Source organism: Eucyclogobius newberryi, unplaced genomic scaffold (genome assembly GCF_026437365.1).
Source record: "Eucyclogobius newberryi isolate DKJ021-1_F unplaced genomic scaffold, fEucNew1.0.hap1 SCAF_41, whole genome shotgun sequence".
In the NCBI taxonomy this organism is placed as follows: domain Eukaryota; kingdom Metazoa; phylum Chordata; class Actinopteri; order Gobiiformes; family Gobiidae; genus Eucyclogobius; species Eucyclogobius newberryi.
The window spans coordinates 586,569-610,622 of NW_027316068.1; the positions used below are offsets into that span (position 1 = coordinate 586,569).

Consider the following 24,054-nt stretch of genomic DNA (forward strand, 5'->3'; position numbering starts at 1 on the left):
CCATTATTTTATTTTTTTTATCTTTTATTATCAAAAACATCTTACAAGTATTTACATATATTTACATAATTGTACAGACAAACATCACACACAAGTGCAAGGGAATGGGATACACAAGGGCAGGGGGAGAAGAGACAAAAAATTACAGAAAATCAAACACACAATCATTCTTCAAACTTTCTTCAGTGATGGGGGGTGATGCCGTGGATGGGGGGGTGATGCCGGGGTCAGAAGATGATGTCCAGGTTTCCAGAGGGTATAAGGTGGATCAGGGTGTTGTGGGGGATGAGGTGGGTGATGAACCGGTGCTCTGCTGCCATGTGGAGGTGTCGGAGGTGTGCGGCCAAGAGTCCTTTGAAGATGGGCCAAGGTTCTGCTGTTTTATTGTCACGGAGATGGATGTTCCTGTTGAGATATAATGTATACCGGGCTATGGAGAGGGTTACAGTTGTCCATTCAGGCGTGCAAATTATTTACAATGACAGAAAATGCGCTGCTGTTACAAATTGGAATAAGAGATGGAAAAGTATCCCTGCACACACAGATTAACTGCACTCTTTTCACTTTTTGATTCTCAGTTTGTTGGCAAGGAATGACTGACGTAGACCCATTTTGGATGAAAACCGTGTTTTGCGTTTGTGGAAATGAGCATCACGCAAGGATGTATGGGCTCTGTGGCGCAATGGATAGCGCATTGGACTTCTAGGCATTAGTTGCAAGGGCTTTCAAAGGTTGTGGGTTGAGTCCCACTAGAGTCGCTAATGGTGAGAGAACATTTTTGTTTTTTACAATGGAACGTCTGCGCGCTTTACTATCTGATAAAAGGCACTGCTGAACGAGGTTTATTGCCAAGTGTGCTTGAAAAAGTAAGCAAATACATCGGCATTATGTCAAATAACATTATCTTGCAATTTTTCCTCAATATCCAGATTAACTGCAGTATATTGAGTGCGCAATAAATTGGCGAGAGTCGATTGATTGAAAGACTTCCAGTTTTTTTTATAGCTACATTGGTACAGGGGATTTAGCTCAAAGGTAGAAAGATTGATGCCCTCGCTCTCCATTAAACACAGTTGATTGGACAGGGGCTGAACTTTCGAATGTTGCTGGCTCGCTTTAAAAAAAAAAAGATGTTGCGGCTTGTCAAGTCGCAAATATTTTTTAGACTGGGCTGGATGTCTCTGTGGCGCAATTGGCCAGCGCGCTCGGCTGTTAACCGGGAGGTTGGTGGTTCGAGCCCACCCAGGGACGACAAGCTATTTTGGAAGAGCTATCGCAGGCAAAATCCACGAGGTAACATTGTTTGCTGAATATCTACCTGAAACAGGTTGGAGTAACATTTTAGAGGCGCTGTGGCTTAGTTGGTCAAAGTGCCTGTCTAGTAAATCCCAGCAGTGCCTTCATGATAGCCTTTCAAGCAAATCAGTTGTTTACATGTACAGAAAAACATATCACCTGAAAGAGCTATTTTGCAATTATAGATTGAACAGTATCCCTGAATAAACAGAGTAAATGCACTCTTTTCACTCCTTGTTTCTCAGTTTGATGGTAAGGAATGATTGATGTAGACCGTTTTCGGATGACTGTTTTGCTTTTGTGAAAAAGGGGAATCAGACAAAAGTTGCAAAGGCATTCAAAGGCTGTGAGTTCGAGACCCACCAGAGTCACTGTTGTAACCCCTGTTATCTACATTGGTAAATAGGAAAGCCTGCTTGTGTTATTAACTGATGAAAGGAACTGCTAAACTTGGTTCAATTACCACAGAATCCCAGTGTGCTATATGCTGGCCACTGCTTGGTAGGAGTTTCCCGTACGTGAGTGACTGTTCCTTCCTTCCTTCACGCCCCGCTCAACCGCGTCTTCTTCTAAAGAGCTTGGCGCTGTCCTCAGAAGCTTTGGTCTTACTCAGCACCTGAGTGGCCCCACCAAGGGCAAAGGGCACACTCTGGACCTGCTAATGACAAAGCGGGTTAACATTTCAAATTACAGTGTGGTAAATGTTACTTTGTCTGATGGTTTCTGTATTTCTCCAGGTGCAATGAGTTTGCAGTCTTCTTTGCAAGACTCAGTTCAGAACATTAAAAATACCATTATTTGCGGATAACAAGCACGCAGCCAGCTAGACAACTGGAGTTAACCCATTTTGCATTTTTGGCTGACAAAACTGTCCAAGAGATCACCACAAGTCTGAGTTCCACTACATGCTGCCTTTATGCATTGCCTACTAGATTTTTAAAGTCTACAGTGAGCAGTCTGTTGGCTCCACTCACTCAAAAAGTCAACATGTTGCTTGGATCTGGAATATTCCCAAGAGCCTTAAAACTGCGGTCATTAAGCCTCTCTTAAAGAAGAGCAGTCTTGATGCCACAGTGCTAAATAATTACCGGCCCATTTCAAACCTACTACTACTACTCAGTTGTCCATTATTTTATTTTTTTTTTTTATCTTTTATTATCAAAAACATCTTACAAGTATTTACATATATTTACATAATTGTACAGACAAACATCACACACAAGTGCAAGGGAATGGGATACACAAGGGCAGGGGGAGAAGAGACAAAAAATTACAGAAAATCAAACACACCATCATTCTCCAAACTTTCTTCAGTGATGGGGGTTGATGCCGTGGTTGGGGAGGGTGATGCCGGGGTCAGAAGATGATGTCCAGGTTTCCAGAGGGTATAAGGTGGATCAGGGTGTTGTGGGGGACGAGGTGGGTGATGAACCGGTGCTCTGCTGCCATGTGGAGGTGTCGGAGGTGTGCGGCCAAGAGTCCTTTGAAGATGGGCCAAGGTTCTGCTGTTTTATTGTCACGGAGATGGATGTTCCTGTTGAGATATAATGTATACCGGGCTATGGAGAGGGTTACAGTTGTCCATTCAGGCGTGCAAATTGTTTACAATGACAGAAAATGCGCTGCTGTTACAAATTGGAATAAGAGATGGAAAAGTATCCCTGCACACACAGATTAACTGCACTCTTTTCACTTTTTGATTCTCAGTTTGTTGGCAAGGAATGACTGACGTAGACCCATTTTGGATGAAAACCGTGTTTTGCGTTTGTGGAAATGAGCATCACGCAAGGATGTATGGGCTCTGTGGCGCAATGGATAGCGCATTGGACTTCTAGGCATTAGTTGCAAGGGCTTTCAAAGGTTGTGGGTTGAGTCCCACTAGAGTCGCTAATGGTGAGAGAACATTTTTGTTTTTTACAATGGAACGTCTGCGCGCTTTACTATCTGATAAAAAGCACTGCTGAACGAGGTTTATTGCCAAGTGTGCTTGAAAAAGTAAGCAAATACATCGGCATTATGTCAAATAACATTATCTTGCAATTTTTCCTCAATATCCAGATTAACTGCAGTATATTGAGTGCGCAATAAATTGGCGAGAGTCGATTGATTGAAAGACTTCCAGTTTTTTTTTATAGCTACATTGGTACAGGGGATTTAGCTCAAAGGTAGAAAGATTGATGCCCTCGCTCTCCATTAAACACAGTTGATTGGACAGGGGCTGAACTTTCGAATGTTGCTGGCTCGCTTTAAAAAAAAAAGATGTTGCGGCTTGCCGAGTCGCAAATATTTTTTCAACTGGGCTGGATGTCTCTGTGGTGCAATTGGCCAGAGCGCTCGGCTGTTAACCGGGAGGTTGGTGGTTCGAGCCCACCCAGGGACGACAAGCTATTTTGGAAGAGCTATCGCAGGCAAAATCCACGAGGTAACATTGTTTGCTGAATATCTACCTGAAACAGGTTGGAGTAACATTTTAGAGGCGCTGTGGCTTAGTTGGTCAAAGTGCCTGTCTAGTAAATCCCAGCAGTGCCTTCATGATAGCCTTTCAAGCAAATCAGTTGTTTACATGTACAGAAAAACATATCACCCCAAAGAGCTATTTTGCAATTATAGATTGAACAGTATCCCTGAATAAACAGAGTAAATGCACTCTTTTCACTCCTTGTTTCTCAGTTTGATGGTAAGGAATGATTGATGTATACCGTTTTCGGATGACTGTTTTGCTTTTGTGAAAAAGGGGAATCAGACAAAAGTTGCAAAGGCATTCAAAGGCTGTGAGTTCGAGACCCACCAGAGTCACTGTTGTAACCCCTGTTATCTACATTGGTAAATAGGAAAGCCTGCTTGTGTTATTAACTGATGAAAGGAACTGCTAAACTTGGTTCAATTACCACAGAATCCCAGTGTGCTATAGGCTGGCCACTGCTTGGTAGAAGTTTCCCGTACGTGAGTGACTGTTCCTTCCTTCCTTCACGCCCCGCTCAACCTCGTCTTCTTCTAAAGAGCTTGGCGCTGTCCTCAGAAGCTTTGGTCTTACTCAGCACCTGAGTGGCCCCACCAAGGGCAAAGGGCACACTCTGGACCTGCTAATGACAAAGCGGGTTAACATTTCAAATTACAGTGTGGTAAATGTTACTTTGTCTGATGGTTTCTGTATTTCTCCAGGTGCAATGAGTTTCCAGTCTTCTTTGCAAGACTCAGTTCAGAACATTAAAAATACCATTATTTGCAGATAACAAGCACGCAGCCAGCTAGACAACTGGAGTTAACCCATTTTGCATTTTTGGCTGACAAAACTGTCCAAGAGATCGCCACAAGTCTGAGTTCCACTACATGCTGCCTTTATGCATTGCCTACTAGATTTTTAAAGTCTACGGTGAGCAGTCTGTTGGCTCCAATCACTCAAAAAGTCAACATGTTGCTTGGATCTGGAATATTCCCAAGAGCCTTAAAACTGCGGTCATTAAGCCTCTCTTAAAGAAGAGCAGTCTTGATGCCACAGTGCTAAATAATTACCGGCCCATTTCAAACCTACTACTACTACTCAGTTGTCCATTATTTTAATTTTTTTATCTTTTATTATCAAAAACATCTTACAAGTATTTACATATATTTACATAATTGTACAGACAAACATCACACACAAGTGCAAGGGAATGGGATACACAAGGGCAGGGGGAGAAGAGACAAAAAATTACAGAAAATCAAACACACAATCATTCTTCAAACTTTCTTCAGTGATGGGGGTTGATGCCGTGGTTGGGGGGGGTGATGCCGGGGTCAGAAGATGATGTCCAGGTTTCCAGAGGGTATAAGGTGGATCAGGGTGTTGTGGGGGACGAGGTGGGTGATGAACCGGTGCTCTGCTGCCATGTGGAGGTGTCGGAGGTGTGCGGCCAAGAGTCCTTTGAAGATGGGCCAAGGTTCTGCTGTTTTATTGTCACGGAGATGGATGTTCCTGTTAAGATATAATGTATACCGGGCTATGGAGAGGGTTACAGTTGTCCATTCAGGCGTGCAAATTGTTTACAATGACAGAAAATGCGCTGCTGTTACAAATTGGAATAAGAGATGGAAAAGTATCCCTGCACACACAGATTAACTGCACTCTTTTCACTTTTTGATTCTCAGTTTGTTGGCAAGGAATGACTGACGTAGACCCATTTTGGATGAAAACCGTGTTTTGCGTTTGTGGAAATGAGCATCACGCAAGGATGTATGGGCTCTGTGGCGCAATGGATAGCGCGTTGGACTTCTAGGCATTAGTTGCAAGGGCTTTCAAAGGTTGTGGGTTGAGTCCCACTAGAGTCGCTAATATTGAGAGAACATTTTTGTTTTTTACAATGGAACGTCTGCGCGCTTTACTATCTGATAAAAAGCACTGCTGAACGAGGTTTATTGCCAAGTGTGCTTGAAAAAGTAAGCAAATACATCGGCATTATGTCAAATAACATTATCTTGCAATTTTTCCTCAATATCCAGATTAACTGCAGTATATTGAGTGCGCAATAAATTGGCGAGAGTCGATTGATTGAAAGACTTCCAGTTTTTTTTTATAGCTACATTGGTACAGGGGATTTAGCTCAAAGGTAGAAAGATTGATGCCCTCGCTCTCCATTAAACACAGTTGATTGGACAGGGGCTGAACTTTCGAATGTTGCTGGCTCGCTTTAAAAAAAAAAGATGTTGCGGCTTGTCGAGTCGCAAATATTTTTTAAACTGGGCAGGATGTCTCTGTGGTGCAATTGGCCAGCGCGCTCGGCTGTTAACCGGGAGGTTGGTGGTTCGAGCCCACCCAGGGACGACAAGCTATTTTGGAAGAGCTATCGCAGGCAAAATCCACGAGGTAACATTGTTTGCTGAATATCTACCTGAAACAGGTTGGAGTAACATTTTAGAGGCGCTGTGGCTTAGTTGGTCAAAGTGCCTGTCTAGTAAATCCCAGCAGTGCCTTCATGATAGCCTTTCAAGCAAATCAGTTGTTTACATGTACAGAAAAACATATCACCCCAAAGAGCTATTTTGCAATTATAGATTGAACAGTATCCCTGAATAAACAGAGTAAATGCACTCTTTTCACTCCTTGTTTCTCAGTTTGATGGTAAGGAATGATTGATGTAGACCGTTTTCGGATGACTGTTTTCTTTTGTGAAAAAGGGGAATCAGACAAAAGTTGCAAAGGCATTCAAAGGCTGTGAGTTCGAGACCCACCAGAGTCACTGTTGTAACCCCTGTTATCTACATTGGTAAATAGGAAAGCCTGCTTGTGTTATTAACTGATGAAAGGAACTGCTAAACTTGGTTCAATTACCACAGAATCCCAGTGTGCTATAGGCTGGCCACTGCTTGGTAGGAGTTTCCCGTACGTGAGTGACTGTTCCTTCCTTCCTTCACGCCCCGCTCAACCTCGTCTTCTTCTAAAGAGCTTGGCGCTGTCCTCAGAAGCTTTGGTCTTACTCCGCACCTGAGTGGCCCCACCAAGGGCAAAGGGCACACTCTGGACCTGCTAATGACAAAGCGGGTTAACATTTCAAATTACAGTGTGGTAAATGTTACTTTGTCTGATGTGTTTCTGTATTTCTCCAGGTGCAATGAGTTTGCAGTCTTCTTTGCAAGACTCAGTTCAGAACATTAAAAATACCATTATTTGCAGATAACAAGCACGCAGCCAGCTAGACAACTGGAGTTAACCCATTTTGCATTTTTGGCTGACAAAACTGTCCAAGAGATCACCACAAGTCTGAGTTCCACTACATGCTGCCTTTATGCATTGTCTACCAGATTTTTAAAGTCTACGGTGAGCAGTCTGTTGGCTCCAATCACTCAAAAAGTCAACATGTCGCTTGGATCTGGAATATTCCCAAGAGCCTTAAAACTGCGGTCATTAAGCCTCTCTTAAAGAAGAGCAGTCTTGATGCCACAGTGCTAAATAATTACTGGCCCATCTCAAACCTACTACTACTACTCAGTTGTCCATTATTTTATTTTTTTTATCTTTTATTATCAAAAACATCTTACAAGTATTTACATATATTTACATAATTGTACAGACAAACATCACACACAAGTGCAAGGGAATGGGATACACAAGGGCAGGGGGAGAAGAGACAAAAAATTACAGAAAATCAAACACACAATCATTCTTCAAACTTTCTTCAGTGATGGGGGGTGATGCCGTGGATGGGGGGGTGATGCCAGGGTCAGAAGATGATGTCCAGGTTTCCAGAGGGTATAAGGTGGATCAGGGTGTTGTGGGGGATGAGGTGGGTGATGAACCGGTGCTCTGCTGCCATGTGGAGGTGTCGGAGGTGTGCGGCCAAGAGTCCTTTGAAGATGGGCCAAGGTTCTGCTGTTTTATTGTCACGGAGATGGATGTTCCTGTTGAGATATAATGTATACCGGGCTATGGAGAGGGTTACAGTTGTCCATTCAGGCGTGCAAATTATTTACAATGACAGAAAATGCGCTGCTGTTACAAATTGGAATAAGAGATGGAAAAGTATCCCTGCACACACAGATTAACTGCACTCTTTTCACTTTTTGATTCTCAGTTTGTTGGCAAGGATTGACTGACGTAGACCCATTTTGGATGAAAACCGTGTTTTGCGTTTGTGGAAATGAGCATCACGCAAGGATGTATGGGCTCTGTGGCGCAATGGATAGCGCATTGGACTTCTAGGCATTAGTTGCAAGGGCTTTCAAAGGTTGTGGGTTGAGTCCCACTAGAGTCGCTAATGGTGAGAGAACATTTTTGTTTTTTACAATGGAACGTCTGCGCGCTTTACTATCTGATAAAAGGCACTGCTGAACGAGGTTTATTGCCAAGTGTGCTTGAAAAAGTAAGCAAATACATCGGCATTATGTCAAATAACATTATCTTGCAATTTTTCCTCAATATCCAGATTAACTGCAGTATATTGAGTGCGCAATAAATTGGCGAGAGTCGATTGATTGAAAGACTTCCAGTTTTTTTTATAGCTACATTGGTACAGGGGATTTAGCTCAAAGGTAGAAAGATTGATGCCCTCGCTCTCCATTAAACACAGTTGATTGGACAGGGGCTGAACTTTCGAATGTTGCTGGCTCGCTTTAAAAAAAAAAAGATGTTGCGGCTTGTCAAGTCGCAAATATTTTTTCGACTGGGCTGGATGTCTCTGTGGCGCAATTGGCCAGCGCGCTCGGCTGTTAACCGGGAGGTTGGTGGTTTGAGCCCACCCAGGGACGAGAAGCTATTTTGGAAGAGCTATCGCAGCCAAAATCCACGGGGTAACATTGTTTGCTGAATATCTACCTGAAACAGGTTGGAGTAACACTTTAGAGGCGCTGTGGCTTAGTTGGTCAAAGTGCCTGTCTAGCAAATCCCAGCAGTGCTTTCATGATAGCCTTTCAAGCAAATCAGTTGTTTACATGTACAGAAAAACATATCACCCGAAAGAGCTATTTTGCAATTAGAGATTGAACAGTATCCCTGAATAAACAGAGTAAATGCACTCTTTTCACTCCTTGTTTCTCAGTTTGATGGTAAGGAATGATTGATGTAGACCGTTTTCGGATGACTGTTTTCTTTTGTGAAAAAGGGGAATCAGACAAAAGTTGCAAAGGCATTCAAAGGCTGTGAGTTCGAGACCCACCAGAGTCACTGTTGTAACCCCTGTTATCTACATTGGTAAATAGGAAAGCCTGCTTGTGTTATTAACTGATGAAAGGAACTGCTAAACTTGGTTCAATTACCACAGAATCCCAGTGTGCTATAGGCTGGCCACTGCTTGGTAGGAGTTTCCCGTACGTGAGTGACTGTTCCTTCCTTCCTTCACGCCCCGCTCAACCTCGTCTTCTTCTAAAGAGCTTGGCGCTGTCCTCAGAAGCTTTGGTCTTACTCCGCACCTGAGTGGCCCCACCAAGGGCAAAGGGCACACTCTGGACCTGCTAATGACAAAGCGGGTTAACATTTCAAATTACAGTGTGGTAAATGTTACTTTGTCTGATGGTTTCTGTATTTCTCCAGGTGCAATGAGTTTGCAGTCTTCTTTGCAAGACTCAGTTCAGAACATTAAAAATACCATTATTTGCAGATAACAAGCACGCAGCCAGCTAGACAACTGGAGTTAACCCATTTTGCATTTTTGGCTGACAAAACTGTCCAAGAGATCACCACAAGTCTGAGTTCCACTACATGCTGCCTTTATGCATTGTCTACCAGATTTTTAAAGTCTACGGTGAGCAGTCTGTTGGCTCCAATCACTCAAAAAGTCAACATGTCGCTTGGATCTGGAATATTCCCAAGAGCCTTAAAACTGCGGTCATTAAGCCTCTCTTAAAGAAGAGCAGTCTTGATGCCACAGTGCTAAATAATTACCGGCCCATCTCAAACCTACTACTACTACTCAGTTGTCCATTATTTTATTTTTTTTATCTTTTATTATCAAAAACATCTTACAAGTATTTACATATATTTACATAATTGTACAGACAAACATCACACACAAGTGCAAGGGAATGGGATACACAAGGGCAGGGGGAGAAGAGACAAAAAATTACAGAAAATCAAACACACAATCATTCTTCAAACTTTCTTCAGTGATGGGGGGTGATGCCGTGGATGGGGGGGTGATGCCGGGGTCAGAAGATGATGTCCAGGTTTCCAGAGGGTATAAGGTGGATCAGGGTGTTGTGGGGGATGAGGTGGGTGATGAACCGGTGCTCTGCTGCCATGTGGAGGTGTCGGAGGTGTGCGGCCAAGAGTCCTTTGAAGATGGGCCAAGGTTCTGCTGTTTTATTGTCACGGAGATGGATGTTCCTGTTGAGATATAATGTATACCGGGCTATGGAGAGGGTTACAGTTGTCCATTCAGGCGTGCAAATTATTTACAATGACAGAAAATGCGCTGCTGTTACAAATTGGAATAAGAGATGGAAAAGTATCCCTGCACACACAGATTAACTGCACTCTTTTCACTTTTTGATTCTCAGTTTGTTGGCAAGGAATGACTGACGTAGACCCATTTTGGATGAAAACCGTGTTTTGCGTTTGTGGAAATGAGCATCACGCAAGGATGTATGGGCTCTGTGGCGCAATGGATAGCGCATTGGACTTCTAGGCATTAGTTGCAAGGGCTTTCAAAGGTTGTGGGTTGAGTCCCACTAGAGTCGCTAATGGTGAGAGAACATTTTTGTTTTTTACAATGGAACGTCTGCGCGCTTTACTATCTGATAAAAGGCACTGCTGAACGAGGTTTATTGCCAAGTGTGCTTGAAAAAGTAAGCAAATACATCGGCATTATGTCAAATAACATTATCTTGCAATTTTTCCTCAATATCCAGATTAACTGCATTATATTGAGTGCGCAATAAATTGGCGAGAGTCGATTGATTGAAAGACTTCCAGTTTTTTTTATAGCTACATTGGTACAGGGGATTTAGCTCAAAGGTAGAAAGATTGATGCCCTCGCTCTCCATTAAACACAGTTGATTGGACAGGGGCTGAACTTTCGAATGTTGCTGGCTCGCTTTAAAAAAAAAAAGATGTTGCGGCTTGTCAAGTTGCAAATATTTTTTCGACTGGGCTGGATGTCTCTGTGGCGCAATTGGCCAGCGCGCTCGGCTGTTAACCGGGAGGTTGGTGGTTCGAGCCCACCCAGGGACGACAAGCTATTTTGGAAGAGCTATCGCAGGCAAAATCCACGAGGTAACATTGTTTGCTGAATATCTACCTGAAACAGGTTGGAGTAACATTTTAGAGGCGCTGTGGCTTAGTTGGTCAAAGTGCCTGTCTAGTAAATCCCAGCAGTGCCTTCATGATAGCCTTTCAAGCAAATCAGTTGTTTACATGTACAGAAAAACATATCACCTGAAAGAGCTATTTTGCAATTATAGATTGAACAGTATCCCTGAATAAACAGAGTAAATGCACTCTTTTCACTCCTTGTTTCTCAGTTTGATGGTAAGGAATGATTGATGTAGACCGTTTTCGGATGACTGTTTTGCTTTTGTGAAAAAGGGGAATCAGACAAAAGTTGCAAAGGCATTCAAAGGCTGTGAGTTCGAGACCCACCAGAGTCACTGTTGTAACCCCTGTTATCTACATTGGTAAATAGGAAAGCCTGCTTGTGTTATTAACTGATGAAAGGAACTGCTAAACTTGGTTCAATTACCACAGAATCCCAGTGTGCTATATGCTGGCCACTGCTTGGTAGGAGTTTCCCGTACGTGAGTGACTGTTCCTTCCTTCCTTCACGCCCCGCTCAACCTCGTCTTCTTCTAAAGAGCTTGGCGCTGTCCTCAGAAGCTTTGGTCTTACTCAGCACCTGAGTGGCCCCACCAAGGGCAAAGGGCACACTCTGGACCTGCTAATGACAAAGCGGGTTAACATTTCAAATTACAGTGTGGTAAATGTTACTTTGTCTGATGGTTTCTGTATTTCTCCAGGTGCAATGAGTTTGCAGTCTTCTTTGCAAGACTCAGTTCAGAACATTAAAAATACCATTATTTGCAGATAACAAGCACGCAGCCAGCTAGACAACTGGAGTTAACCCATTTTGCATTTTTGGCTGACAAAACTGTCCAAGAGATCACCACAAGTCTGAGTTCCACTACATGCTGCCTTTATGCATTGCCTACTAGATTTTTAAAGTCTACGGTGAGCAGTCTGTTGGCTCCACTCACTCAAAAAGTCAACATGTTGCTTCGATCTGGAATATTCCCAAGAGCCTTAAAACTGCGGTCATTAAGCCTCTCTTAAAGAAGAGCAGTCTTGATGCCACAGTGCTAAATAATTACCGGCCCATTTCAAACCTACTACTACTACTCAGTTGTCCATTATTTTAATTTTTTTTTTATCTTTTATTATCAAAAACATCTTACAAGTATTTACATATATTTACATAATTGTACAGACAAACATCACACACAAGTGCAAGGGAATGGGATACACAAGGGCAGGGGGAGAAGAGACAAAAAATTACAGAAAATCAAACACACCATCATTCTCCAAACTTTCTTCAGTGATGGGGGTTGATGCCGTGGTTGGGGGAGGTGATGCCGGGGTCAGAAGATGATGTCCAGGTTTCCAGAGGGTATAAGGTGGATCAGGGTGTTGTGGGGGACGAGGTGGGTGATGAACCGGTGCTCTGCTGCCATGTGGAGGTGTCGGAGGTGTGCGGCCAAGAGTCCTTTGAAGATGGGCCAAGGTTCTGCTGTTTTATTGTCACGGAGATGGATGTTCCTGTTGAGATATAATGTATACCGGGCTATGGAGAGGGTTACAGTTGTCCATTCAGGCGTGCAAATTGTTTACAATGACAGAAAATGCGCTGCTGTTACAAATTGGAATAAGAGATGGAAAAGTATCCCTGCACACACAGATTAACTGCACTCTTTTCACTTTTTGATTCTCAGTTTGTTGGCAAGGAATGACTGACGTAGACCCATTTTGGATGAAAACCGTGTTTTGCGTTTGTGGAAATGAGCATCACGCAAGGACGTATGGGCTCTGTGGCGCAATGGATAGCGCATTGGACTTCTAGGCATTAGTTGCAAGGGCTTTCAAAAGTTGTGGGTTGGAGTCCCACCAGAGTCGCTAATGGTGAGAGAACATTTTTGTTTTTTACAATGGAACGTCTGCGCGCTTTACTATCTCATAAAAGGCACTGCTGAACAAGGTTTATTGCCAAGTGTGCTTGAAAAAGTAAGCAAATACATCTGCATCATGTCAAATAACATTATCTTGCAATTTTTCCTCAATATCCAGATTAACTGCAGTATATTGAGTGCGCAATAAATTGGCGAGAGTCGATTGATTGAAAGACTTCCAGTTTTTTTTATAGCTACATTGGTACAGGGGATTTAGCTCAAAGGTAGAAAGATTGATGCCCTCGCTCTCCATTAAACACAGTTGATTGGACAGGGGCTGAACTTTCGAATGTTGCTGGCTCGCTTTAAAAAAAAAAAGATGTTGCGGCTTGTCGAGTCGCAAATATTTTTTCGACTGGGCTGGATGTCTCTGTGGCGCAATTGGCCAGCGCGCTCGGCTGTTAACCGGGAGGTTGGTGGTTCGAGCCCACCCAGGGACGACAAGCTATTTTGGAAGAGCTATCGCAGGCAAAATCCACGAGGTAACATTGTTTGCTGAATATCTACCTGAAACAGGTTGGAGTAACATTTTAGAGGCGCTGTGGCTTAGTTGGTCAAAGTGCCTGTTTAGTAAATCCCAGCAGTGCCTTCATGATAGCCTTTCAAGCAAATCAGTTGTTTACATGTACAGAAAAACATATCACCCGAAAGAGCTATTTTGCAATTAGAGATTGAACAGTATCCCTGAATAAACAGAGTAAATGCACTCTTTTCACTCCTTGTTTCTCAGTTTGATGGTAAGGAATGATTGATGTAGACCGTTTTCGGATGACTGTTTTCTTTTGTGAAAAAGGGGAATCAGACAAAAGTTGCAAAGGCATTCAAAGGCTGTGAGTTCGAGACCCACCAGAGTCACTGTTGTAACCCCTGTTATCTACATTGGTAAATAGGAAAGCCTGCTTGTGTTATTAACTGATGAAAGGAACTGCTAAACTTGGTTCAATTACCACAGAATCCCAGTGTGCTATAGGCTGGCCACTGCTTGGTAGGAGTTTCCCGTACGTGAGTGACTGTTCCTTCCTTCCTTCACGCCCCGCTCAACCTCGTCTTCTTCTAAAGAGCTTGGCGCTGTCCTCAGAAGCTTTGGTCTTACTCCGCACCTGAGTGGCCCCACCAAGGGCAAAGGGCACACTCTGGACCTGCTAATGACAAAGCGGGTTAACATTTCAAATTACAGTGTGGTAAATGTTACTTTGTCTGATGGTTTCTGTATTTCTCCAGGTGCAATGAGTTTGCAGTCTTCTTTGCAAGACTCAGTTCAGAACATTAAAAATACCATTATTTGCAGATAACAAGCACGCAGCCAGCTAGACAACTGGAGTTAACCCATTTTGCATTTTTGGCTGACAAAACTGTCCAAGAGATCACCACAAGTCTGAGTTCCACTACATGCTGCCTTTATGCATTGCCTACTAGATTTTTAAAGTCTACGGTGAGCAGTCTGTTGGCTCCACTCACTCAAAAAGTCAACATGTTGCTTGGATCTGGAATATTCCCAAGAGCCTTAAAACTGCGGTCATTAAGCCTCTCTTAAAGAAGAGCAGTCTTGATGCCACAGTGCTAAATAATTACCGGCCCATTTCAAACCTACTACTACTACTCAGTTGTCCATTATTTTAATTTTTTTTTTATCTTTTATTATCAAAAACATCTTACAAGTATTTACATATATTTACATAATTGTACAGACAAACATCACACACAAGTGCAAGGGAATGGGATACACAAGGGCAGGGGGAGAAGAGACAAAAAATTACAGAAAATCAAACACACCATCATTCTCCAAACTTTCTTCAGTGATGGGGGTTGATGCCGTGGTTGGGGGAGGTGATGCCGGGGTCAGAAGATGATGTCCAGGTTTCCAGAGGGTATAAGGTGGATCAGGGTGTTGTGGGGGACGAGGTGGGTGATGAACCGGTGCTCTGCTGCCATGTGGAGGTGTCGGAGGTGTGCGGCCAAGAGTCCTTTGAAGATGGGCCAAGGTTCTGCTGTTTTATTGTCACGGAGATGGATGTTCCTGTTGAGATATAATGTATACCGGGCTATGGAGAGGGTTACAGTTGTCCATTCAGGCGTGCAAATTGTTTACAATGACAGAAAATGCGCTGCTGTTACAAATTGGAATAAGAGATGGAAAAGTATCCCTGCACACACAGATTAACTGCACTCTTTTCACTTTTTGATTCTCAGTTTGTTGGCAAGGAATGACTGACGTAGACCCATTTTGGATGAAAACCGTGTTTTGCGTTTGTGGAAATGAGCATCACGCAAGGACGTATGGGCTCTGTGGCGCAATGGATAGCGCATTGGACTTCTAGGCATTAGTTGCAAGGGCTTTCAAAGGTTGTGGGTTGGAGTCCCACCAGAGTCGCTAATGGTGAGAGAACATTTTTGTTTTTTACAATGGAACGTCTGCGCGCTTTACTATCTCATAAAAGGCACTGCTGAACAAGGTTTATTGCCAAGTGTGCTTGAAAAAGTAAGCAAATACATCTGCATCATGTCAAATAACATTATCTTGCAATTTTTCCTCAATATCCAGATTAACTGCAGTATATTGAGTGCGCAATAAATTGGCGAGAGTCGATTGATTGAAAGACTTCCAGTTTTTTTTATAGCTACATTGGTACAGGGGATTTAGCTCAAAGGTAGAAAGATTGATGCCCTCGCTCTCCATTAAACACAGTTGATTGGACAGGGGCTGAACTTTCGAATGTTGCTGGCTCGCTTTAAAAAAAAAAAGATGTTGCGGCTTGTCGAGTCGCAAATATTTTTTCAACTGGGCTGGATGTCTCTGTGGCGCAATTGGCCAGCGCGCTCGGCTGTTAACCGGGAGGTTGGTGGTTCGAGCCCACCCAGGGACGACAAGCTATTTTGGAAGAGCTATCGCAGGCAAAATCCACGAGGTAACATTGTTTGCTGAATATCTACCTGAAACAGGTTGGAGTAACATTTTAGAGGCGCTGTGGCTTAGTTGGTCAAAGTGCCTGTCTAGTAAATCCCAGCAGTGCCTTCATGATAGCCTTTCAAGCAAATCAGTTGTTTACATGTACAGAAAAACATATCACCCGAAAGAGCTATTTTGCAATTATAGATTGAACAGTATCCCTGAATAAACAGAGTAAATGCACTCTTTTCACTCCTTGTTTCTCAGTTTGATGGTAAGGAATGATTGATGTAGACCGTTTTCGGATGACTGTTTTCTTTTGTGAAAAAGGGGAATCAGACAAAAGTTGCAAAGGCATTCAAAGGCTGTGAGTTCGAGACCCACCAGAGTCACTGTTGTAACCCCTGTTATCTACATTGGTAAATAGGAAAGCCTGCTTGTGTTATTAACTGATGAAAGGAACTGCTAAACTTGGTTCAATTACCACAGAATCCCAGTGTGCTATAGGCTGGCCACTGCTTGGTAGGAGTTTCCCGTACGTGAGTGACTGTTCCTTCCTTCCTTCACGCCCCGCTCAACCTCGTCTTCTTCTAAAGAGCTTGGCGCTGTCCTCAGAAGCTTTGGTCTTACTCCGCACCTGAGTGGCCCCACCAAGGGCAAAGGGCACACTCTGGACCTGCTAATGACAAAGCGGGTTAACATTTCAAATTACAGTGTGGTAAATGTTACTTTGTCTGATGGTTTCTGTATTTCTCCAGGTGCAATGAGTTTGCAGTCTTCTTTGCAAGACTCAGTTCAGAACATTAAAAATACCATTATTTGCAGATAACAAGCACGCAGCCAGCTAGACAACTGGAGTTAACCCATTTTGCATTTTTGGCTGACAAAACTGTCCAAGAGATCACCACAAGTCTGAGTTCCACTACATGCTGCCTTTATGCATTGTCTACCAGATTTTTAAAGTCTACGGTGAGCAGTCTGTTGGCTCCAATCACTCAAAAAGTCAACATGTCGCTTGGATCTGGAATATTCCCAAGAGCCTTAAAACTGCGGTCATTAAGCCTCTCTTAAAGAAGAGCAGTCTTGATGCCACAGTGCTAAATAATTACCGGCCCATTTCAAACCTACTACTACTACTCAGTTGTCCATTATTTTAATTTTTTTTTTATCTTTTATTATCAAAAACATCTTACAAGTATTTACATATATTTACATAATTGTACAGACAAACATCACACACAAGTGCAAGGGAATGGGATACACAAGGGCAGGGGGAGAAGAGACAAAAAATTACAGAAAATCAAACACACCATCATTCTCCAAACTTTCTTCAGTGATGGGGGTTGATGCCGTGGTTGGGGGAGGTGATGCCGGGGTCAGAAGATGATGTCCAGGTTTCCAGAGGGTATAAGGTGGATCAGGGTGTTGTGGGGGACGAGGTGGGTGATGAACCGGTGCTCTGCTGCCATGTGGAGGTGTCGGAGGTGTGCGGCCAAGAGTCCTTTGAAGATGGGCCAAGGTTCTGCTGTTTTATTGTCACGGAGATGGATGTTCCTGTTGAGATATAATGTATACCGGGCTATGGAGAGGGTTACAGTTGTCCATTCAGGCGTGCAAATTATTTACAATGACAGAAAATGCGCTGCTGTTACAAATTGGAATAAGAGATGGAAAAGTATCCCTGCACACACAGATTAACTGCACTCTTTTCACTTTTTGATTCTCAGTTTGTTGGCAAGGAATGACTGACGTAGACCCATTTTGGATGAAAACCGTGTTTTGCGTTTGTGGAAATGAGCATCACGCAAAGATGTATGGGCTCTGTGGCGCAATGGATAGCGCATTGGACTCCTAGGCATTAGTTGCAAGGGCTTTCAAAGGTTGTGGGTTGAGTCCCACTAGAGTCGCTAATGGTGAGAGAACATTTTTGTTTTTTACAATGGAACGTCTGCGCGCTTTACTATCTGATAAAAGGCACTGCTGAACGAGGTTTATTGCCAAGTGTGCTTGAAAAAGTAAGCAAATACATCGGCATTATGTCAAATAACATTATCTTGCAATTTTTCCTCAATATCCAGATTAACTGCAGTATATTGAGTGCGCAATAAATTGGCGAGAGTCGATTGATTGAAAGACTTCCAGTTTTTTTTATAGCTACATTGGTACAGGGGATTTAGCTCAAAGGTAGAAAGATTGATGCCCTCGCTCTCCATTAAACACAGTTGATTGGACAGGGGCTGAACTTTCGAATGTTGCTGGCTCGCTTTAAAAAAAAAAAGATGTTGCGGCTTGTCAAGTCGCAAATATTTTTTCGACTGGGCTGGATGTCTCTGTGGCGCAATTGGCCAGCGCGCACGGCTGTTAACCGGGAGGTTGGTGGTTTGAGCCCACCCAGGGACGAGAAGCTATTTTGGAAGAGCTATCGCAGCCAAAATCCACGGGGTAACATTGTTTGCTGAATATCTACCTGAAACAGGTTGGAGTAACACTTTAGAGGCGCTGTGGCTTAGTTGGTCAAAGTGCCTGTCTAGCAAATCCCAGCAGTGCTTTCATGATAGCCTTTCAAGCAAATCAGTTGTTTACATGTACAGAAAAACATATCACCCGAAAGAGCTATTTTGCAATTAGAGATTGAACAGTATCCCTGAATAAACAGAGTAAATGCACTCTTTTCACTCCTTGTTTCTCAGTTTGATGGTAAGGAATGATTGATGTAGACCGTTTTCGGATGACTGTTTTCTTTTGTGAAAAAGGGGAATCAGACAAAAGTTGCAAAGGCATTCAAAGGCTGTGAGTTCGAGACCCACCAGAGTCACTGTTGTAACCCCTGTTATCTACATTGGTAAATAGGAAAGCCTGCTTGTGTTATTAACTGATGAAAGGAACTGCTAAACTTGGTTCAATTACCACAGAATCCCAGTGTGCTATAGGCTGGCCACTGCTTGGTAGGAGTTTCCCGTACGTGAGTGACTGTTCCTTCCTTCCTTCACGCCCCGCTCAACCTCGTCTTCTTCTAAAGAGCTTGGCGCTGTCCTCAGAAGCTTTGGTCTTACTCCGCACCTGAGTGGCCCCACCAAGGGCAAAGGGCACACTCTGGACCTGCTAATGACAAAGCGGGTTAACATTTCAAATTACAGTGTGGTAAATGTTACTTTGTCTGATGGTTTCTGTATTTCTCCAGGTGCAATGAGTTTGCAGTCTTCTTTGCAAGACTCAGTTCAGAACATTAAAAATACCATTATTTGCAGATAACAAGCACGCAGCCAGCTAGACAACTGGAGTTAACCCATTTTGCATTTTTGGCTGACAAAACTGTCCAAGAGATCACCACAAGTCTGAGTTCCACTACATGCTGCCTTTATGCATTGTCTACCAGATTTTTAAAGTCTACGGTGAGCAGTCTGTTGGCTCCAATCACTCAAAAAGTCAACATGTCGCTTGGATCTGGAATATTCCCAAGAGCCTTAAAACTGCGGTCATTAAGCCTCTCTTAAAGAAGAGCAGTCTTGATGCCACAGTGCTAAATAATTACCGGCCCATCTCAAACCTACTATTACTACTCAGTTGTCCATTATTTTATTTTTTTTATCTTTTATTATCAAAAACATCTTACAAGTATTTACATATATTTACATAATTGTACAGACAAACATCACACACAAGTGCAAGGGAATGGGATACACAAGGGCAGGGGGAGAAGAGACAAAAAATTACAGAAAATCAAACACACAATCGTTCTTCAAACTTTCTTCAGTGATGGGGGGTGATGCCGTGGATGGGGGGGTGATGCCGGGGTCAGAAGATGATGTCCAGGTTTCCAGAGGGTATAAGGTGGATCAGGGTGTTGTGGGGGATGAGGTGGGTGATGAACCGGTGCTCTGCTGCCATGTGGAGGTGTCGGAGGTGTGCGGCCAAGAGTCCTTTGAAGATGGGCCAAGGTTCTGCTGTTTTATTGTCACGGAGATGGATGTTCCTGTTGAGATATAATGTATACCGGGCTATGGAGAGGGTTACAGTTGTCCATTCAGGCGTGCAAATTATTTACAATGACAGAAAATGCGCTGCTGTTACAAATTGGAATAAGAGATGGAAAAGTATCCCTGCACACACAGATTAACTGCACTCTTTTCACTTTTTGATTCTCAGTTTGTTGGCAAGGAATGACTGACGTAGACCCATTTTGGATGAAAACCGTGTTTTGCGTTTGTGGAAATGAGCATCACGCAAGGATGTATGGGCTCTGTGGCGCAATGGATAGCGCATTGGACTTCTAGGCATTAGTTACAAGGGCTTTCAAAGGTTGTGGGTTGAGTCCCACTAGAGTCGCTAATGGTGAGAGAACATTTTTGTTTTTTATAATGGAACGTCTGCGCGCTTTACTATCTGATAAAAGGCACTGCTGAACGAGGTTTATTGCCAAGTGTGCTTGAAAAAGTAAGCAAATACATCGGCATTATGTCAAATAACATTATCTTGCAATTTTTCCTCAATATCCAGATTAACTGCAGTATATTGAGTGCGCAATAAATTGGCGAGAGTCGATTGATTGAAAGACTTCCAGTTTTTTTTATAGCTACATTGGTACAGGGGATTTAGCTCAAAGGTAGAAAGATTGATGCCCTCGCTCTCCATTAAACACAGTTGATTGGACAGGGGCTGAACTTTCGAATGTTGCTGGCTCGCTTTAAAAAAAAAAAGATGTTGCGGCTTGTCAAGTCGCAAATATTTTTTCGACTGGGCTGGATGTCTCTGTGGCGCAATTGGCCAGCGCGCTCGGCTGTTAACCGGGAGGTTGGTGGTTCGAGCCCACTCAGGGACGACAAGCTATTTTGGAAGAGCTATCGCAGGCAAAATCCACGAGGTAACATTGTTTGCTGAATATCTACCTGAAACAGGTTGGAGTAACATTTTAGAGGCGCTGTGGCTTAGTTGGTCAAAGTGCCTGTCTAGTAAATCCCAGCAGTGCCTTCATGATAGCCTTTCAAGCAAATCAGTTGTTTACATGTACAGAAAAACATATCACCTGAAAGAGCTATTTTGCAATTATAGATTGAACAGTATCCCTGAATAAACAGAGTAAATGCACTCTTTTCACTCCTTGTTTCTCAGTTTGATGGTAAGGAATGATTGATGTAGACCGTTTTCGGATGACTGTTTTGCTTTTGTGAAAAAGGGGAATCAGACAAAAGTTGCAAAGGCATTCAAAGGCTGTGAGTTCGAGACCCACCAGAGTCACTGTTGTAACCCCTGTTATCTACATTGGTAAATAGGAAAGCCTGCTTGTGTTATTAACTGATGAAAGGAACTGCTAAACTTGGTTCAATTACCACAGAATCCCAGTGTGCTATATGCTGGCCACTGCTTGGTAGGAGTTTCCCGTACGTGAGTGACTGTTCCTTCCTTCCTTCACGCCCCGCTCAACCTCGTCTTCTTCTAAAGAGCTTGGCGCTGTCCTCAGAAGCTTTGGTCTTACTCAGCACCTGAGTGGCCCCACCAAGGGCAAAGGGCACACTCTGGACCTGCTAATGACAAAGCGGGTTAACATTTCAAATTACAGTGTGGTAAATGTTACTTTGTCTGATGGTTTCTGTATTTCTCCAGGTGCAATGAGTTTGCAGTCTTCTTTGCAAGACTCAGTTCAGAACATTAAAAATACCATTATTTGCAGATAACAAGCACGCAGCCAGCTAGACAACTGGAGTTAACCCATTTTGCATTTTTGGCTGACAAAACTGTCCAAGAGATCACCACAAGTCTGAGTTCCACTACATGCTGCCTTTGTGCATTGTCTACCAGATTTTTAAAGTCTACGGTGAGCAGTCTGTTGGCTCCAATCACTCAAAAAGTCAACATGTCGCTTGGATCTGGAATATTCCCAAGAGCCTTAAAACTGCGGTCATTAAGCCTCTCTTAAAGAAGAGCAGTCTTGATGCCACAGTGCTAAATAATTACCGGCCCATCTCAAACCTACTACTACTACTCAGTTGTCCATTATTTTATTTTTTTTATCTTTTATTATCAAAAACATCTTACAAGTATTTACATATATTTACATAATTGTACAGACAAACATCACACACAAGTGCAAGGGAATGGGATACACAAGGGCAGGGGGAGAAGAGACAAAAAATTACAGAAAATCAAACACACAATCATTCTTCAAACTTTCTTCAGTGATGGGGGGTGATGCCGTGGATGGGGGGGTGATGCCGGGGTCAGAAGATGATGTCCAGGTTTCCAGAGGGTATAAGGTGGATCAGGGTGTTGTGGGGGATGAGGTGGGTGATGAACCGGTGCTCTGCTGCCATGTGGAGGTGTCGGAGGTGTGCGGCCAAGAGTCCTTTGAAGATGGGCCAAGGTTCTGCTGTTTTATTGTCACGGAGATGGATGTTCCTGTTGAGATATAATGTATACCGGGCTATGGAGAGGGTTACAGTTGTCCATTCAGGCGTGCAAATTATTTACAATGACAGAAAATGCGCTGCTGTTACAAATTGGAATAAGAGATGGAAAAGTATCCCTGCACACACAGATTAACTGCACTCTTTTCACTTTTTGATTCTCAGTTTGTTGGCAAGGAATGACTGACGTAGACCCATTTTGGATGAAAACCGTGTTTTGCGTTTGTGGAAATGAGCATCACGCAAGGATGTATGGGCTCTGTGGCGCAATGGATAGCGCATTGGACTTCTAGGCATTAGTTACAAGGGCTTTCAAAGGTTGTGGGTTGAGTCCCACTAGAGTCGCTAATGGTGAGAGAACATTTTTGTTTTTTATAATGGAACGTCTGCGCGCTTTACTATCTGATAAAAGGCACTGCTGAACGAGGTTTATTGCCAAGTGTGCTTGAAAAAGTAAGCAAATACATCGGCATTATGTCAAATAACATTATCTTGCAATTTTTCCTCAATATCCAGATTAACTGCAGTATATTGAGTGCGCAATAAATTGGCGAGAGTCGATTGATTGAAAGACTTCCAGTTTTTTTTATAGCTACATTGGTACAGGGGATTTAGCTCAAAGGTAGAAAGATTGATGCCCTCGCTCTCCATTAAACACAGTTGATTGGACAGGGGCTGAACTTTCGAATGTTGCTGGCTCGCTTTAAAAAAAAAAAGATGTTGCGGCTTGTCAAGTCGCAAATATTTTTTCGACTGGGCTGGATGTCTCTGTGGCGCAATTGGCCAGCGCGCTCGGCTGTTAACCGGGAGGTTGGTGGTTCGAGCCCACCCAGGGACGACAAGCTATTTTGGAAGAGCTATCGCAGGCAAAATCCACGAGGTAACATTGTTTGCTGAATATCTACCTGAAACAGGTTGGAGTAACATTTTAGAGGCGCTGTGGCTTAGTTGGTCAAAGTGCCTGTCTAGTAAATCCCAGCAGTGCCTTCATGATAGCCTTTCAAGCAAATCAGTTGTTTACATGTACAGAAAAACATATCACCTGAAAGAGCTATTTTGCAATTATAGATTGAACAGTATCCCTGAATAAACAGAGTAAATGCACTCTTTTCACTCCTTGTTTCTCAGTTTGATGGTAAGGAATGATTGATGTAGACCGTTTTCGGATGACTGTTTTGCTTTTGTGAAAAAGGGGAATCAGACAAAAGTTGCAAAGGCATTCAAAGGCTGTGAGTTCGAGACCCACCAGAGTCACTGTTGTAACCCCTGTTATCTACATTGGTAAATAGGAAAGCCTGCTTGTGTTATTAACTGATGAAAGGAACTGCTAAACTTGGTTCAATTACCACAGAATCCCAGTGTGCTATATGCTGGCCACTGCTTGGTAGGAGTTTCCCGTACGTGAGTGACTGTTCCTTCCTTCCTTCACGCCCCGCTCAACCTCGTCTTCTTCTAAAGAGCTTGGCGCTGTCCTCAGAAGCTTTGGTCTTACTCAGCACCTGAGTGGCCCCACCAAGGGCAAAGGGCACACTCTGGACCTGCTAATGACAAAGCGGGTTAACATTTCAAATTACAGTGTGGTAAATGTTACTTTGTCTGATGGTTTCTGTATTTCTCCAGGTGCAATGAGTTTGCAGTCTTCTTTGCAAGACTCAGTTCAGAACATTAAAAATACCATTATTTGCAGATAACAAGCACGCAGCCAGCTAGACAACTGGAGTTAACCCATTTTGCATTTTTGGCTGACAAAACTGTCCAAGAGATCACCACAAGTCTGAGTTCCACTACATGCTGCCTTTATGCATTGCCTACTAGATTTTTAAAGTCTACGGTGAGCAGTCTGTT

General features: G+C 43.2%; 6 non-coding genes across 6 annotated transcripts; all 6 read left to right on the forward strand.

Annotated features, from left to right (window-relative positions):
* The first annotated feature begins 1,177 nt into the window (after nt 1-1,177).
* Nucleotides 1,178-1,251, forward strand: trnan-guu (transfer RNA asparagine (anticodon GUU)). The gene has a single exon. It is a non-coding gene; the product is annotated as a tRNA-Asn (tRNA).
* Nucleotides 1,252-10,862: 9,611 nt separating this feature from the next.
* Nucleotides 10,863-10,936, forward strand: trnan-guu (transfer RNA asparagine (anticodon GUU)). Its single transcript has one exon. It is a non-coding gene; the product is annotated as a tRNA-Asn (tRNA).
* A 2,351-nt stretch (nt 10,937-13,287) lies between these two features.
* trnan-guu (transfer RNA asparagine (anticodon GUU)) lies at nt 13,288-13,361 on the forward strand. Its single transcript has one exon. It is a non-coding gene; the product is annotated as a tRNA-Asn (tRNA).
* A 1,840-nt stretch (nt 13,362-15,201) lies between these two features.
* trnar-ucu (transfer RNA arginine (anticodon UCU)) lies at nt 15,202-15,292 on the forward strand. Its single transcript is given in 2 exon segments — nt 15,202-15,238; nt 15,257-15,292. It is a non-coding gene; the product is annotated as a tRNA-Arg (tRNA).
* Nucleotides 15,293-15,711: 419 nt separating this feature from the next.
* On the forward strand, nt 15,712-15,785 carry trnan-guu (transfer RNA asparagine (anticodon GUU)). The gene has a single exon. It is a non-coding gene; the product is annotated as a tRNA-Asn (tRNA).
* A 7,188-nt stretch (nt 15,786-22,973) lies between these two features.
* Nucleotides 22,974-23,047, forward strand: trnan-guu (transfer RNA asparagine (anticodon GUU)). Its single transcript has one exon. It is a non-coding gene; the product is annotated as a tRNA-Asn (tRNA).
* The last annotated feature ends 1,007 nt before the right edge of the window (nt 23,048-24,054 follow it).